The sequence below is a fragment of the Streptopelia decaocto genome (assembly GCF_964273445.1).
Source record: "Streptopelia decaocto genome assembly, chromosome: 15".
Lineage (NCBI taxonomy): Eukaryota > Metazoa > Chordata > Aves > Columbiformes > Columbidae > Streptopelia > Streptopelia decaocto.
The window spans coordinates 8,270,854-8,286,448 of NC_138670.1; the positions used below are offsets into that span (position 1 = coordinate 8,270,854).

Sequence of the window (15,595 nt, forward strand, 5' to 3'; positions counted from 1 at the left end):
ATTACCCAGCTCTCCGTCCCTCTCCCAGCCCCGCCGCGGCAACATTTATTGCAAAAGCAGGAAATTGCTTATTACTAAAGTAGCTGGCAAGGGAGCGGGAGCCGATGCTGTTCCACACTGGCACAGCACTTGCTTAGTTGCAGCTTTCCCTGCCTCTCCTTGTTCCGCTTTCTTCTTCCCCCTCTTTCTCTCCTCTCTCCCTCTCTCTCTCCTCTTCTTTTTTTCATTTTGGCTTCTATTCAAATGTGGGTCAGGGGTGAGCGGCTCCCAACGTCACAAGCTTGCAAGATGGCGCTGGGAGGAAGGCTGTGAGATGAGGAACAGGCTGGTATAAACCGAGAGGACAGGAGAGGGAGAGGAGGAGGAGGAGGAGAGGGGAAGGGGAAGAAAAGCTGCTGCTCCAGATGCAATAAGAAGGTAACGCGGAGCGGGGCGCGGGCGGGGGCGCGGGGCCGCGCGTCCCGCTCGGGCGGCCGGGCGGGCGCTGCCGGGCTCCGGGTGCAGCCCAGCCCCGCTCCCCCGCTCTTTATTTGCAACCCCGGTTATTTGCCCATCTGCATGGGTCCACCCGGGAGAGTGGCCGGGGTGGCGGGGGTGTCCCCTTGTTCCCTGCCCTGAAGCAGCCGTGCCCGGCACCAGCGGTAGTTCCATTGAAAAAAATACAGATCATTTTCTTGTCCCCCTTGCCCCCTGTCTCCATGCCCCGGGCCCCCTCCCCTCGCCCGCCCGGCGCGCTGCCCCGTTGCTTTGGGGGCCGGGGCGAGCATACGGTGTATTCGCCACCGCGCCTGTCTGCGGGTTGCAAATGTTGGCTATTTGGTTAAAGCGGCTGGAAACTTTCCCCCTCTTCCCGTGCCATTTGTGTGTGTGTGTGTGTGCGCACGGGTGTGCGCTGCCCCTTCCCCGGCGGCGGTGGGCTCGGGCCGGGGGGCCGCAGCTGCTGCCCGCCGAGGCCGGCGTGGGGGTGACCGGCGGGGCGGGCAAGCAGCCCCGGAGCTGCAGCCTTCTCCCCATACCCACTTGCCCACTGCAACTGAGCCGTATATTATTTTTCTTTCCCCGAAAGGAGGGAGCGGAGCCTCGGGGTGCCGGGGGGCGTGTTTGTGCCGGGGATCCGGCCGCATTGTGGAGGAGAGGGCAGGGAAGGGGCTCCCGGGACTCGCATCGCTTCCTTCCCCCCGCAGTCCATCCGCGGGGCTGCAAGGCGACGAGCCAGGCCGGCATCCCCCAGCCCCAGCGCCGGCCTCTGCCCCACCGGGCACCCCCTGCCCTACCGGGACCGCGGTGAACTTTTGCCCCGGCTCCCCCCTTCCCCGCCGCTCCCCTCGGCCGTTCGGGATCGCGGAGGGAAGGACCCGCCGGCTCCTCTCGCCCTGCCCGTCGCTGCGGGTCTCTGGCTTTTGTTACGGCACCGTCTCGGATGCAATGGACGGAGCGCAGGATCGCGCACCCTCCCGCGGCCGGGGGCTCGCAGGACCCTGCCCGCCCGGCTTTGTGCCCCCGGAGGAAACGCGCGCGTCCCCGGCCCCGCCAGCCAGGAGCAGAGCTGTCCACCCGGTTGAAAAAAAAATCATTAAATTGTACGTCCAGGCTGGCAATATTGTTGCCGAGGGGCGTAACACTGTAATTCCGGGAGCCGGGAGGGCTGATCGCTGCCCGCGGCTGCCCGGTCCCGGGTGAACGGCGCCGCGGAGCCGGGCCGGGCCCTACATCCCCGGGCTCGCCGGTGCCGGTGCCAGCTGGGCGGCGGGGGGAGCCGGGCTTTTTTGTTTTTCTGATTGCATTTAAAAGCAAAGCAGAGCCGGCGGGGAAGTGGGGGTGGGGGGAGGCTGTATGCGCGGCCCCCTGCGCGGTGCGCGCCCCGGGGGAGCCCCGCGGGTGCGCAGGGCGGCCGCGGTGCCCGCAGCGCCCAGCCCGCTCCCCGCCCGCTCCCGTTTGTACGGGGCGAGAGCCGGCGGGCGAAGTCAATTATTGACTTGTGGCTGGACCGGCCCCAGGTGGCAGTGGGCACCGCGGCGAGCGGGCGGCTCTCGGTGCGGCCCCCGCGCTCCCCGTTATCGCGGCCGCCAGGCGCGCTCCGCCCGGCGCCCCGCGGCCGCTGGACACCGCGCCCGGCCCCGCCGCGCTGCTCCCGCCGCTCGGCTGAGCGCCTGTTTACACACGGGGATTTGGTGACTCGAAACTTTCTGCTGCGAAATCCGCAGCCTTTGAAAACTCGGGCCGGCTCGGCGCTTCGAGAGGCGGGTAACTTGGCGTTCAGTCTCTGCGAGCGGGGCGGGTGTATACCTTTACATCAAATAATGAATTATAGATGAAACCAAGGGTTCTAGCAGACGGTTACCGAAATCATCCTAGATGCTACTGAGCTGTTAGAATAAATCTGAGAGAGCAGCCAGAAAACAGTTAAGAGGAGCATCAAAATGACATTCCGCTAATAAACTGTCCTTTGACCAAAACTGGTTTAAATTTATTGCGGAATGCTGTTTATATTTGAATGGCTCCCATGTTTTTCCACAAATTAAAGGGGAAAACAATATGCAATAGTCACTTTCATTGGAAAATGTCAGAACTATGAGCAGATGTTTGCTGTGCTTGATAAATACAGTGTATAAACAACGAGTATTTCAAGATGACTTATTACTCTTTTTTATGACTCAGAACTATTGTATATACTTCAGCAGCTCTGGAGAGAAAGCTGTAAATGACTCCTTAGGATTTCACAGCAAATCTACATGGAGAAAATGACATATGGAAAGAAAATTGACTTATTTCCACAACTGCAAGTGGCCTCCTTTTTGCGCCTTTTCATTAGCAATCTAATCCTAAAAGCATTAGGAGCAATTATTTGCAGTGGTGCCTGACATTCTAGGTCTAATTATTTAAATCAGTTTAACTTTTGATGGTTGACCCATTAGGTCAAATCTGTGTGCCCTTTGTTATATTTATTAAAAAAAAAAAAGAGAGAGAGGGGAGGGGGGTCTTCAAACTTGCCACCTGCTACTGACATATCATTTTAGCTCTGGAGGAGATCAGCATTAAGAATAAGCAACCTCTTACATTTGTTACTTTCCATTCTATCACGGGTAAGGAAACCCCGCATTAGTGCCTTGTTCTTTTGCGTCTAAAATCCATCGCTTAATCTCAGTAGACTTGCGTGGCCACAAGGGTGTGAGCAGGAGGAATGGGAGAACCCGAGGATATAGCAGGTTTTTCTTATGTCATGCTTCCTCATCTACGTGAAATGCAGACAAGATCCACATATATGGAAGAGATGATTTTTCAGTGTACGGGGGAAAAGCTTCTTCCAAGAATCCGAGAGAGCTCTAAATCTTTAATGCATAAAGAAGGAGCTCACGTTAGTATTCACATACGTTGCTGGGCGGAATGACTTATGGATGTGTAGATAGTAATAAGTATGGCAAGATGCTCGAAGCACTTGGTCTCACGTGATGCGCTGTGGTGTCAGTGCTGAATTGTTTGGCAGAAGCCAGTGTGTGACAAGGGGTGGGGGGAGAGAGGAGAGAAAGAGAAGGTGAGAGGCCTTATTCCAGGAGGGTATGTGTTCAATTCATTTTGATTAGTTGTTTAAAACAACTAGAGCACAACCTAATGCTTATCAGTATGGCTGTGTAATGGGTTGAAACTCCCTAAAATAGCCACCACAGCCCAAAACTGGTGGTCACAGCATGAAATTTGAAGTTGTGAACAGCAGATCTTGCAATGGGAGTTCTTGTTTCGTAGCATCTTTACAGCCTATAGTAATTAAGAACTGTCAAACATAAACTGTACGTTATGCATTCCTTTGAGTTTCTATAGAAAATAGTGCATGGCTATTCTTTGAGCTCCTGCTGCCTTCTTTGATGATAGATGTAGGGAAATAGGATAATGTTTGAAAACTGAGGTGCGTTTGTCCTCATATCAGAACTCCTGTTTGTGCTGACTGCAGCTTTTAACGCTCTCATCCAGTCTGATGAACACATCGTAGTTTGACAGGCAGAGGTACTAGCATGGTGAGGTCGTCATGTTTTCTCTACAGAAAACCCAAGTTTTCCATCCTCTAACCAAATCTGACTGCTAAAGTGTACGAACAACACCGCAGTTTCTGACAACATCCAGGGAAGAACGTTGCCACAAAACGGCATTTCAGTGCAGCAGCGAATGTGGTCTTGGAGCAGGAGAAAGCAGAATCCCGTTTGTGACATTGCCATTATATTGGCTGTATTGTGACAGGCAAAGCTCAACGGGAAGGAGGACCATTTCAGCATCAGCAGACCTGCCCACCCTGCTGGGCTCGGAGAAAAATTAACAGGGCTCAGCTGTGGGATTGCAATAACAGAGTGTTGACCCAACCATAAGCAGGAGAACATATTTTTAAAAGTAAAGATGACTTCTCCTTTGATTTGGTGTGGATTGAACATCAGAGATTAAACCACCAGGGCTGCTTAAATTGGTTTTTATCTTGAGGTAGTATTGGGAGCAAGAACAATGCATTGCAATGGAGATCTCTGCTGTGCAGCAGCTCATTGGCAAAGCAATCGCATTTGTTTGTTTAGGTCTCTTTTAATCAGCAGTGACAGTGTGCTTACTTCTCTCAAAAGCGGCAGAAACAATGTAAAAAAACCCAAGTGTTCCTGAGAGTTGTATTTTCTTGTTCAGTTAGCATCTCCAGGTTCCAACAGGACGCCAGTTTTAAGCTGCGTTTCTTTCCTTGAAGTGTACGCGTATTACAAGCTAGCTGTCCAAACTTGTAACTTACTCACGCTTCTTGCTTGTAATTCCTGGAAAGAAAATTCACCCTCCAGTGCTGGCTCCCACAAAACAAGGAAGAAATGAAACAGTGAGGTCAATCCGGAATTTTAAGCTGATATAAAAGGGGTTGTTACAATAGCTGTAAGGGGAAGACTACAACAGTGCAATAGCTGTACCTGCTGGAAGTGACAGGTGGGAGGAATTTTGTTCTTTTTCATCTGTGTTTGGATGACGGCCCAGTGCTGGCCACAAACTGCAATCCAGGATTAATCCTCACACAGTGTTTTCTTTCTATATATCAGATTTCTCATTTTCTTAATAAGCACAGCCTAGCATGCACTTCAAGTCAGCTGTTCTGGAGTGGAAGCAACAGGGTTTTGCATTATTGAAATGACGGCTCTGGAGCTCGTATTGTTTGACCAGGGCAGGGCGGAGGGTGATCCTTGTAATCACAAATCCTAAACAGGGATTCTAGTTACTGATTTTACTTAATGGAAAGGGGTGGGGAATCTAGTTTATCCAGGATTACACATGTACTGTATCACATTTTCTGATGTGCACACTGCAGATTTGAAGGAGCTAAAGAGTGATCTTTGAAACCCTCAAGCAGGCGTTTGGAAATGGACCTATTGTGGGAAACTTCCTTCAGCGCTGGTTCTCTTGCTAATGTAGAAAAGGCAAACTGCTCTGGAGTCTCCTGCAGAAAGCGTCAGAAGACACATACACTGACAGCCAAGCTGGGAGAGGAAGGGTCCTCGTCTTCAGCCAGCAGTAAGAGAAGTTTAGAGAAGGGCAGGGAGTTCTGTGCTCAAAACTGTCATCAGGGCTGCTCTCCCACCAAAAACGACCCTGAAAACAGAGTGTACTTGTTGCTTCTGTTGCTAAATGTCCTGAAAGATCTATGCAGGAACCAGGAACAACTCCCTCTTGCTCTTCCAGCTTTAGATACTGGATGGAAAAACTTGCCGATGTTGTGGTCGCCCAGGTTCTGGACGGGAGGTCGAGAGCCCTCCGCGTCAGCCTGCTGGCCCGAGGCACTCGCTGTCCTTCAGTCCCTTGGGTAGTGGGGGTGGCTTTCATTAATATATCAGTTTGCCTTGTCTGCTCCCTTCCCCCGCTGAACCAAACACGATGCAAGATGAAATTGTCTTCAAATCAGTCTTTTGCCCTGAGTTTTGAAAGAGATACACAATGGACTGACCAGGGAAGAGGCATCGTATGGTAAACGACCTTCCTCTGCTCGTCATGCTGGGCTGGTCCCACGCGTTCCTGGCCTGGCTGGAGGTGACAGGGGTGTATGGCAGATTCCCTCCCCTAAACATGGGCTCATTTCCCATTGGATAAAGAACCATTCAGTGCGTGGATTCAGTTTTCCACGAGTCACATAAAGACACTGCCACGCAGGACTCCACTTACTGCATTTCCATCTGCTGTCGGGATGCCACCAGCCGGTTTGACAGTTTGGAAATCTTTTCTCTTGTCTGATAAAGAGCAGAATAGAGTAATTTGCATTGCCAATTTTAACTGAGAATTGAAATCAGCCCACAAGAAACCTGATTTTAAAGCTTGCTTGTTTGTCTATGGGGTAGTTACTCTCCAGTGGAAAGACTGGATCTCACTGGTTCGTACCTAATAACACATGTTGATGTGCAACTAAAAATAACTTTAAAGTAAATTTGGTATTGTTTTATGTTAAGCAGGAGGATGGGGTTTAACACATTCAAGCTATGATTTAATATGCAAATCAGAAACAAAATTAATGTACTATGTTATTGTTTCTGACAAATGTATCAAGCAACTTCTTATATAGCATTAAATTCAATGAAATACTAAACCAGAGTATTTTGAAGTGTTAAATAAAAATATTTGGAAAATATTTTCTCATCAAAATACTTTCTGATGGCCTCCTGAGGTTCCCTCCTATGTGACTTAATCTGTGATCTTACTCAGCCCCATTTTAAATGCAAAGCAAAGGAAATGTTCTTGCAGCAAAAAGGAATGGATTATTTTCTAGTTATGCTGCTCTTTTATGAGTTTAGAACTAGATACTAGTCTCCAACACCTAGTTTTGATTCGGAGGGCAGTAAGCTTTCCAGCCCTTCTGCCCCTCCTCAAATCTCAGTTGCTTTCTCCAGCCTGAAAGAACGAGTTATTGAACTAGAACTGAAAAAAACCATCCTCTCTGTCCCTTTACAAAAGGATCCTGATGCAAAAGGTTAACTGCCCAGGACTGGATGAAACTATTAATAAAGTAGTGGCTTTCTCTCTTTAGGGATTGACTTTCCTCAAAACTTCACTAGCAAACGCTTACAATTGAAGACTGACTTCTTTTTTTAAACAAGACCTATTTAAAAGAAGGTTTGAAATTATGCCAATGTAGAGTGAGATTTGAACTTGTGCTGCTTGTATTTAATGTGCTTTGTTATTCCTAGTTTCTGTTTACCCTTATAAAGTATTCAGAATGGTCCTCATGTGGAGCTTTTTGCATCACGCTTCTCAAGTCCTTGAAAAAGGCTCTTTGTTCATTTTCTAAGCAGTTCAAATATTCTTTGATAATGTGATATTAGTGACATGATTATGTCCAGTCTTCAAAGAAAAATGTGGATGTTCCAGGAACTTCTACGAAAAATATCTACCAAAGTTGTAGATGGCAGGGAACCCACTAAAAATATAAATGTGCATGCACATCTATGAAGTGTACATACCCAGAAATGTAGCACCAAAAGGCACAATAAATAGAGTTGTCTTGTAATTCTTCAGATGTCGGCAGACTGATGTTTGGCTGAACATGTTTTAAAAGCAATGTAACTTACGACTTGAAAAGTTTTACCCAGAAAACTTGGTTATAAGTACTTGAATTGGTGCAGTAGTTGAATGTATGCACAGATTTCATTCTTCTGGGTGGGCGTGTGGTCTAGGGAACTCTGGGCTCAGTTTCTATCACTGATTTAAATTTTCCATGCTATTGTCATGAAGAAAGTTAAGCAACTTAAGTTTTCTTCATCTTTAAAGTATGGAGAATACAATGTCCTTGGTTTGTCTTGTATATTTATCTTATAAATGCTCATCATGTTTAAAAGTTTGCACAATGGGACCCTGACCTTAGCAAGGGCCTGTAAATGCTGTCATCATGCACATAATTCTAATAAAGCTTCAAATTGCTAAAGTTGCCAAAGGACTAACACTTCAGTATTACGCAAAACCCACAGTGGGGAAGGAACAATAGAGACAATTGCCCTCCAGTCCTTCAAAAATGCTACGTTTCTTAGTCTCTACTGCGCTTTCTCAAACACGGCTTTCAGAATGGTAATGAACATTGAAATATGCCAGCTATAAAAATTACTCACTTTTTGCTACAGCATTGAAAATATTAATGAGACTAGATCCCCCTGCAGTGAACACTGGGTTTTTTTGGAAGGTCTGTTTTGCACTGCCAGTCTCTTCCCGGGAATAACTAAATGGCTCTAAATAGTGGCTGTCAGGATGCGCAGAGCAGCAGCCTGTGTTTTGCGTGGTGCGGTGCCAGCGTGCCGCATGACGCAACAGCCTGGGAGATTCTTGGAAAAGCGCTTCCGTTTGCTCCAGGTAAAAATTGTGTTGGCAGCAAAACTGCCTCTGCTGGCAGCATTCTTAAGTGAACTCCAAGAAAAGCAGTTTAATATATGCGGTTCTGCATATCCATCCAAGATGCAGAGGTGTTTGAGACTGTTGGGCTGTTATTATGGGTGGTGCCTCTGGAGAAGGAATGTCTTGAGTATTCCCCAAGCGTGGACCTCTTTTAGTAGCTGGAGTCAGCTGGCTTATCCCAGTCATGCTGGGTCTCCCAGTTTCTGGTTGCTACTTGTAAGTGATGGGTTTAATTGCCGTAGTGATATTCCTCAGCTTCCGAGTAAGGGAAAAGTGATCTGAGTGCGGAGAGAGGACTATAAGTCATTATCTTTGTTCTGACAATCTCTATTTTTGTGGCTAAAACAGAGATTTAGTTGAGTATGAGAATTTGTCGGTGATTTGTTGTTTGACTCTGGAAAAACAATTTAATCTGTCTGTACCTCTCTATCTCTGTGTAAGGGCGTGATATTTTGAAGATGGGCTGAATATCCAAGAGCATTTAATGAACAGTAAATACCAGTAGTAGCTGCTACTGTCTAATATTTCACCCTGTTAATTGTGCAAGAGGATTTCAAGCTGAATGCTGTACTGATAATTCATTGTCTTATAAGTGGAACCAAATGCAGAGAAAACGAGTACATTTGATAGTGCTGTAGTACTAGAAATCATGCTGTTATTTAAAAGCTCCATGGAGGTGTAACAAACAACAGAGGACAGTCATGGAAGTAAAAGATATTTTAAGAGTCCTGTTGGAACAGTGATCACTGGAATATGGAATTAAAATATTTGCCTATCCAGCAAAGAGATCCTTTCTACCCCAAGGATCTTAAATTGCCTTCATAATTAGTAATCTGTGACTTATAGCTGCGTCTGGCATCTTCATGTAACCTTTTTTGAGATGTTTATATGACTTTCTGAAAGCTGCACAAGGGTTCTTCCCTAACAGAACAGAAGCCATGGCCACAGCCAGCCAAACCAGCTTCCACTCCCAGCAGACGCGAATGACTGATTAAGCACCACAGTTTCAAATAAAGAAAATCTCCCTCTCCCCTCCAAATTTTGAGAGTCCAAATGAAATGGGACCTGGGCTACCTGACACCAGCTGCACCTTTTCGAAAGACTTATCAGTAGTTTTCTACCTAATACCCAGAGCATCTAATACCTTATGCCAGGGGTTTGGGATGTTCCCCATCCATGAACTGGTTGGACAAGGCAGAGGGAAAGGAGTCCAGGTGAGTCCAAGCAATTTCCCATTTGCATCCACTTTAACATTATTCTGAATATTTGCCTATTTGTGCTCACTTCCTCTGCGGTTACACACGGGCCCATGCTACCTCTGTGTTTATTTACAACAGCTTGGCTTGTACCCTCACTAAAAAGTAAAAAAAGACAGCAAACCCAAAGCAGCCCCCCCAAACCTTCTTGGAGCAAAGCAAAGCACATCCCCTTTTGAGGTGGAGGGGAAGCTGCTTCATCACAATGGCTTTGACCATCAGAAGTGGTGAGTGTGAGGGCGTCTGACAGCGTTGGCTCTGGATTGACTGGCTGGGGTCACGTTTTTGTAAGTGAGAAGGTAGCAGCTGTCCTTTGTGGCATGCAGGACGCAGCATTTCAGGGGAACTTGCCGATTTTTTTCCATCGGAGCTGCGGCACGCTGTGCCACGCTGCCGCCCAGCCCTCCCTCTGCCGCGCCTGGGGAGGGGAAAGGGGCCGGTGCCCACGGGGAATGATGGCAGGGGAAAGCCAGGCTGCCTCTGCTGAACTTACACGCTACTGGGGACTAATCAGTCAAGTTTGTTGCTTTAATTTTGTTTTTGGTTCCCGGTTTTTAAAACCTTCACAGGATAAAAGGATGGCAGCATCTCCAGTCAAGTCACTGTAATGCCAGGGTGTAGCACTTCCGTAATTCAGTGCCTGTCTTACTATTTTTTTAACAAAATGCTTGAAATTAAAGAAGCAGAGAGGTAGTATGAACATGGTAGTTTTGCAATAACATAAAGAAATGAACAGTGCCAACTGGTTGTTGGTCAGATCGCAGTCTTAAGGGGAAACTGTCTCTAATAGAAGTCATTGTAAGGGTAATGCTGCACTTGGCACCAAAAATTAGATATAATGCCATAAATGGAGATAAAGCACGTTGCAGCTGACAATATGCGTCCAGACCATATCCCTGGCTAAAAAGCTTGCAATGCAAGGCACAAATAGGTGCAGTATAGATAACTGACTGGGGGGGTCAGATTCTGCAAATGCTTACTCAGGCACTTTGCTTGAACTCAGTGTGACTGCTGGAGTAAGAGCTTGCACAATCCAGCCTGAGGAGTGGGGCTGGAGCCCTATAGCTGTTGGGTAAAACAGAACTGCTCGGGGGTTTTATTTATTTTCCAAGTGCCTGGTGAGGAGGGCTTTAAGCAAAAGACTGCTTCCGACCCTGACTTGCATGCCTGTTTATTTGCTGTAATCACCTGTAACCTAGAATTGCAAAACTCCTGCGGATATACTAATGATGCCTTTGTAAAGTTTCCCTAGCAAAAATTCAACTGGATTTTAAAAGCACATGCTTCTTTCAAAATGCTTAGCTATAAAGTTCAGTCCTGCCAACCTGGTGGGCTGAGAACACTGTAGAAAAAGTCAGAGCGCCACATCAAATACTGTGGGTCCAATTTCCCAAGCTGATTTGTTGCCTGGACTCTTTGAAGAGAGCAAAGCACCTGCAAATCCCCTTCTGGGGATTCCCTTAAAATGTGGGGAAGCCTCCAACAGGTGTGTGGAGCTGGCATGGCCCTGGCCCAAGGTGGGGAGAGGTGTGGCTGGGAGACGTCTGAACCTGCACTGGGGCTGGAGCGAGGAATGGCAGAGGCTGGAAGCGGCGGCTGCTCTCAGCTCCTCTCGCTCCCCAGCGCAGGGACGGGATGCTGCCCTTGGCCAGGCAGAGCTCAGTGAGCTGCTCTCCGCTCTCTGCAGCCCGGTGGGAGGCAGCGGGCAGGGGGGCTGCAGCTGCTTGGCCCCCCTCTGAGAGGCAGCGGGTTGGCTGCCGGGGCAGATGCTGACTAATTGTATCAGGAGAGAAGTGGGAGGCGATAGAGCTGATTCAGATCCCTGGTTTAAAAATCCTGAGCCCGGCGGAGTGAGCGTCTGATTAATGTATTTTCTTCTCAGATGCATTTGCTTTGAGGTCACAGTTCAGAGGCTCAAGGGAAAACGGGCAGGACATTAGGAGTCTTGCTGGATGTGTCACACACAGGGTGCCCAGGTGCTGTCCCTGTAAGAAGCTTTACCAGAGCGAAGTCCCAGGCAGACTCTGGTTCCAGAGAAGGCTCTGGCTGGGATGTCGGCTTGGGAGGGGGGTTGAATCTTTCTCAGGAGGCAGCTCGTTGTCTGGCATTCAGAAGTTATTCCTTCTGATGGGTCATTGGATCCTCTTCATAAGACCTTTCTGGCTTATTTGAAAAACTCAGAGTTTAAGGGATAAACAAAGCATTTCTTTTGCTTTAATTGCAAAGAGTGTAAGCATTCATATTCATGTGAAGTCTGTCTTTACAGTGAATGACTGAACAAAAAAAGTCCAATTGCAAGAATACATAAATTCTACTGAGGGCAACAGACTTTTTCATTCTGTTCATCCCCAGAAGTCTTAGAGAAAAATATGTTTTCTCTCTCCTGCTTCTTGTCAGAGGATTCGGCAGAAAGAAATCTACCTCGTTCCCAATCTAGGTTTTATAATGTATTTGCTCTTTAAGAACAAGTCAGCACAGTAATCCTGTTTCATGTTAACCACTATGAAATATGGTGTTAACTTTTTAGCCCTGTAGTGGCAGGAAATGGGATTTAAGATTTTTTTTGTTGAGTATAGAAGGGGCAGGATTAAAAAAAAAACAAAAATCCTTACAATCCTTTCTCTATTTCCATAGGCTAATCTTTCAATTCATCTCATTTGTCTGTTACGCAGTTTGCTGTATGATTTAACCATGATAGTCTTTAAATGCAAGTTGACATTTCGGATCCCTGTGCTGGCTTCAACTCTTAGGCCCCAGCGTCTGCTTATTTCTATTTATGATTTGGTTGTCTAACCTGCTGGGTTCTTTGCTTCCTCCAGAATCCTCAATTGTATACACACTTGCTTTTTCCAACCATTTCTACATATCTGCCATATCACTGTAACCTCTTCATTCTCTGGGCTGTGCCTATTCCCCTCTGTTTTCTCTGTCTCCACACAAACTTAGCACCATGTTTTGGGCTGTGTTTCATAAACGTAACAGTAATTTCTTCACTGTAACTACTCCACAACTTCAGAGTCACCAAACAGTCTAGGGTTACGCCCATGTACGTGTTGGTGTAGCATCTGTTTGTGCATGAAGATGCTCTTTAGAATAAGATCTGTGTTTCAAAACTCTCTGCAAACATCCTTCCTATTATAATACCTGAAGGCCACTTGCCACAAATCTTTTTTTTCCTGATTTGTATGAAACTGATATCCCAGTAAATAAGAAAGAATCATTGCAGAAGCTTTTAGGGACAGGGAAAATGAGGAACATTTCCTGTGTCTTGCAGGAAAAACTTCTGCCTGTTCTACCAATGATGTCCTCCCACTTCCCTTCTGCTTGTGACAGCTGGAGGCTGTCATGGGCACAGTGACCATGACATTCTAGAGTTTCTGATTCCTGGAGAAGGAGGGGGCTCAGCAGAACTGCCACCTTGGAGGGCAGACTTTGGCCTGTTCAGGAGACTGGTTGACAGTCCCTGGGAGGCAGCTCTGAAGGGCAAAGGAGTCCAGAAAGGCTGGTTGCTCTTCAAGAAGTAAATCTTCAAGGCGCGGGAACAGGCTGTCCCCATGTGGCGAAAGGTGAGCTGGTGAGGAAGAAGAGCGGCCTGGCCGAACAGAGAGCTTTGGCTGGAACTCAGGAATAAAAGGAGAATTTATGACCTTTGGAAGAAGGGGCAGGCAACTCAGGAAGACTACAAGGATGCTGTGAAGTTATGCAGGGAGAAAATTAAAATGGCCAAACCCCAACTAGAACTTAATCTGGCTACTGCTATAGAAGACAATAAAAAATGGAGAAGAGCAGCTGGAAAGCTGCCCAGCGGAAAAGGATCCGGACATGTTGGTCATGTTGGGTTTATGGTTGGACTTGATGATCTTAAAGGTCTTTTTCAACCTAAATGGTTCTACAACTCTATGATTCTAATGTTCAATTGATTCTTCTGGAGCACAAGAGTCATATGATAAAGTTCTAAGGAATATTCCAAAAGAGGCAAACTTGAATGTGTTGCTGCTTTGTCTTGCTAGATACCAGTGGTTAGATTGAAGCCTCTGGTTGTACAATTCCCGCTTATTCTTGACCTCAAACCTCCAGCCTAAGTCAAAGTCTTGCTTCCCAGAACTGCATGCCGTTATGTCTAGGGCAAACTTGTGACCGATGCAAGTTTTGATATCAAATCCTCTCAAGTCCTATTGAAATCAGTAGGCTGAGGGTGCTCATTGCAAAGATTGGGCCCAACAGCTAAGATGCAATTTGCAGAGCAGATCCCTCGTGCAGTTGGGTCACAGAGTCTTGGAGAGAAGCAGGACATAGTCTCATTCCCTGCCATGGACAGTCTTGAACCTTCTAATTAAATTGATCATTATTTATTATACACATACACATATGCACTCTTTCTCTAATTTAAATATATGTGAATAATACCAGATATGAGTGTTCCTGTGTGGAATAACTGAACTCAGTTATGCTTGGTGTTCAATTACAACAGGAAAAAATAGGGTTTGGTACTTAGTGCTGAATAGCAGAGGCCAACTCACTGAGTTTTCCCATTGCAAAAATGCTATGTCTGAATTTCTTAAATAGTGTTTGTCTATAATAGGCCCCGAGACATGACAGCACATGTGGAGCACATGAAGGGGAAGACACAGGACACGAATTTTTCTGCAGGTTTTAACAAAGCCAGAATCTTCTGTGCCCTCTCTGCTCTGCCACACAGACCAAAAGCCCCAGGGGGTTTGCTTCTGAAGTCATCTGAGAGCTGCCAGCACAAAATGAAAGCCCCAAGGGTTTCTCCAGTCACTGAAGGGGCATCCACAGCCTATAAATGTGAAAATGCAACTGAGCTGCACTTTGAAAGTGAGAGGGCAGTGGCTTGGCACAGTCACTGGGGAGTCACTGAACAGTCAAGGCTGACACAACGTGGAAATCATGAACTTGTTCTTAAACAAGGTTTTGTTTAACCAGTATGTGACTTACTGCATGCTGGTGGCTGCCGGGCCCCATATCACGAATCTTCCTCTACCGCCTTCCCCGTGTCTGTGCATAAGTCAGCTCCCCTTTGCGAGGGAAGGACACTTGATGTGGCACAAAGCCTGCTGGAAAATCCCAGAGTCGTGCTTCATTTGAGAGCTGGGCATGGGGGACGCCTGGCTCTAACCAGTAACACGGGCTTTCCTCTGCAGCCCTTTCAGAGGGACCGGACGCTGGGGTCTGCGTGGCCTCTGTGAGAGGCAGCATGGGTCTGCTCCCACTTTTGGCTCCATCACACAGATAAGCAAACCATGGAAGTGCGTGACGCTGTTGCTTTCCCCGGAGGCCTCAGCGCACAGCTCAGCCAGGGCGAGCGGGGCAGAAGCTCTGCAGGGGCAGCCCGAGGGGCAATGGGGGTTCTTGCTCCAGCCCTTGTCCGGCCAAGGCCCCGCAGGCAGAGCTGCTGCACGGCCACCGTCACGGCCACCGTCACGGCCAGTTGCACCCGACGTGTGGGAGTTACTTGGCACCTTGTGGATGTAGTTCCCCATTGATTTTTGGTGGAATTGATTTATAGAGCTATTTAATGGAATTGATTCTTTTTACAACTTTTTTTCCCCTCTTAAAGACCAATTGTTTTTCTTGAGTGATGGCTACAGGTTTGTGTTTATGTATTAATATGCTCATGCACCCGCACCCCCAACTGTTCTTTCTACTCACACTGCAAAAGAAATCCTCAATCTCAAATGCCATCTTAAATTTTAATATTATATTTGATGTATGACCTGGAATAAATTAAATGTGCCAGAACTTGCAAGATGAAATCCTAGTGGTGGGTATAACCACAAAGCAGTGTTCTATTAAGCCAAGGACTGTCGAGAATGTCTGTTGTGGTTGTGTCTGGGTTATGAGTGGCTCCCTTTGGTTTAGTGTAGGTGGATATTTTTATTCTGCCTGGCTCACGAACAAGGGGATGAAAATTCAGAATGTACCTATGAGAAGTGTAAGAC

The 15,595-nt window shown here is 47.2% G+C and overlaps 1 protein-coding gene across 7 annotated transcripts in view; it reads left to right on the forward strand.

Moving 5' to 3' along the window:
• Positions 1-241: 241 nt before the first annotated feature.
• Positions 242-15,595, forward strand: part of HIC2 (HIC ZBTB transcriptional repressor 2) — a 75,655-nt gene continuing 60,301 nt past the window's right edge. For 3 of the 7 annotated variants that reach the window (XM_082066211.1, XM_082066212.1, XM_082066213.1), the window contains exon 1: positions 242-417. The gene's annotated coding sequence lies outside the window, so the exon portion shown is untranslated. Of the gene's footprint in view, positions 418-1,389; positions 2,245-15,595 lie in introns of those variants that run through there. The other 4 variants (XM_082066207.1, XM_082066210.1, XM_082066214.1 and 1 more) reach the window with 4 other exon arrangements.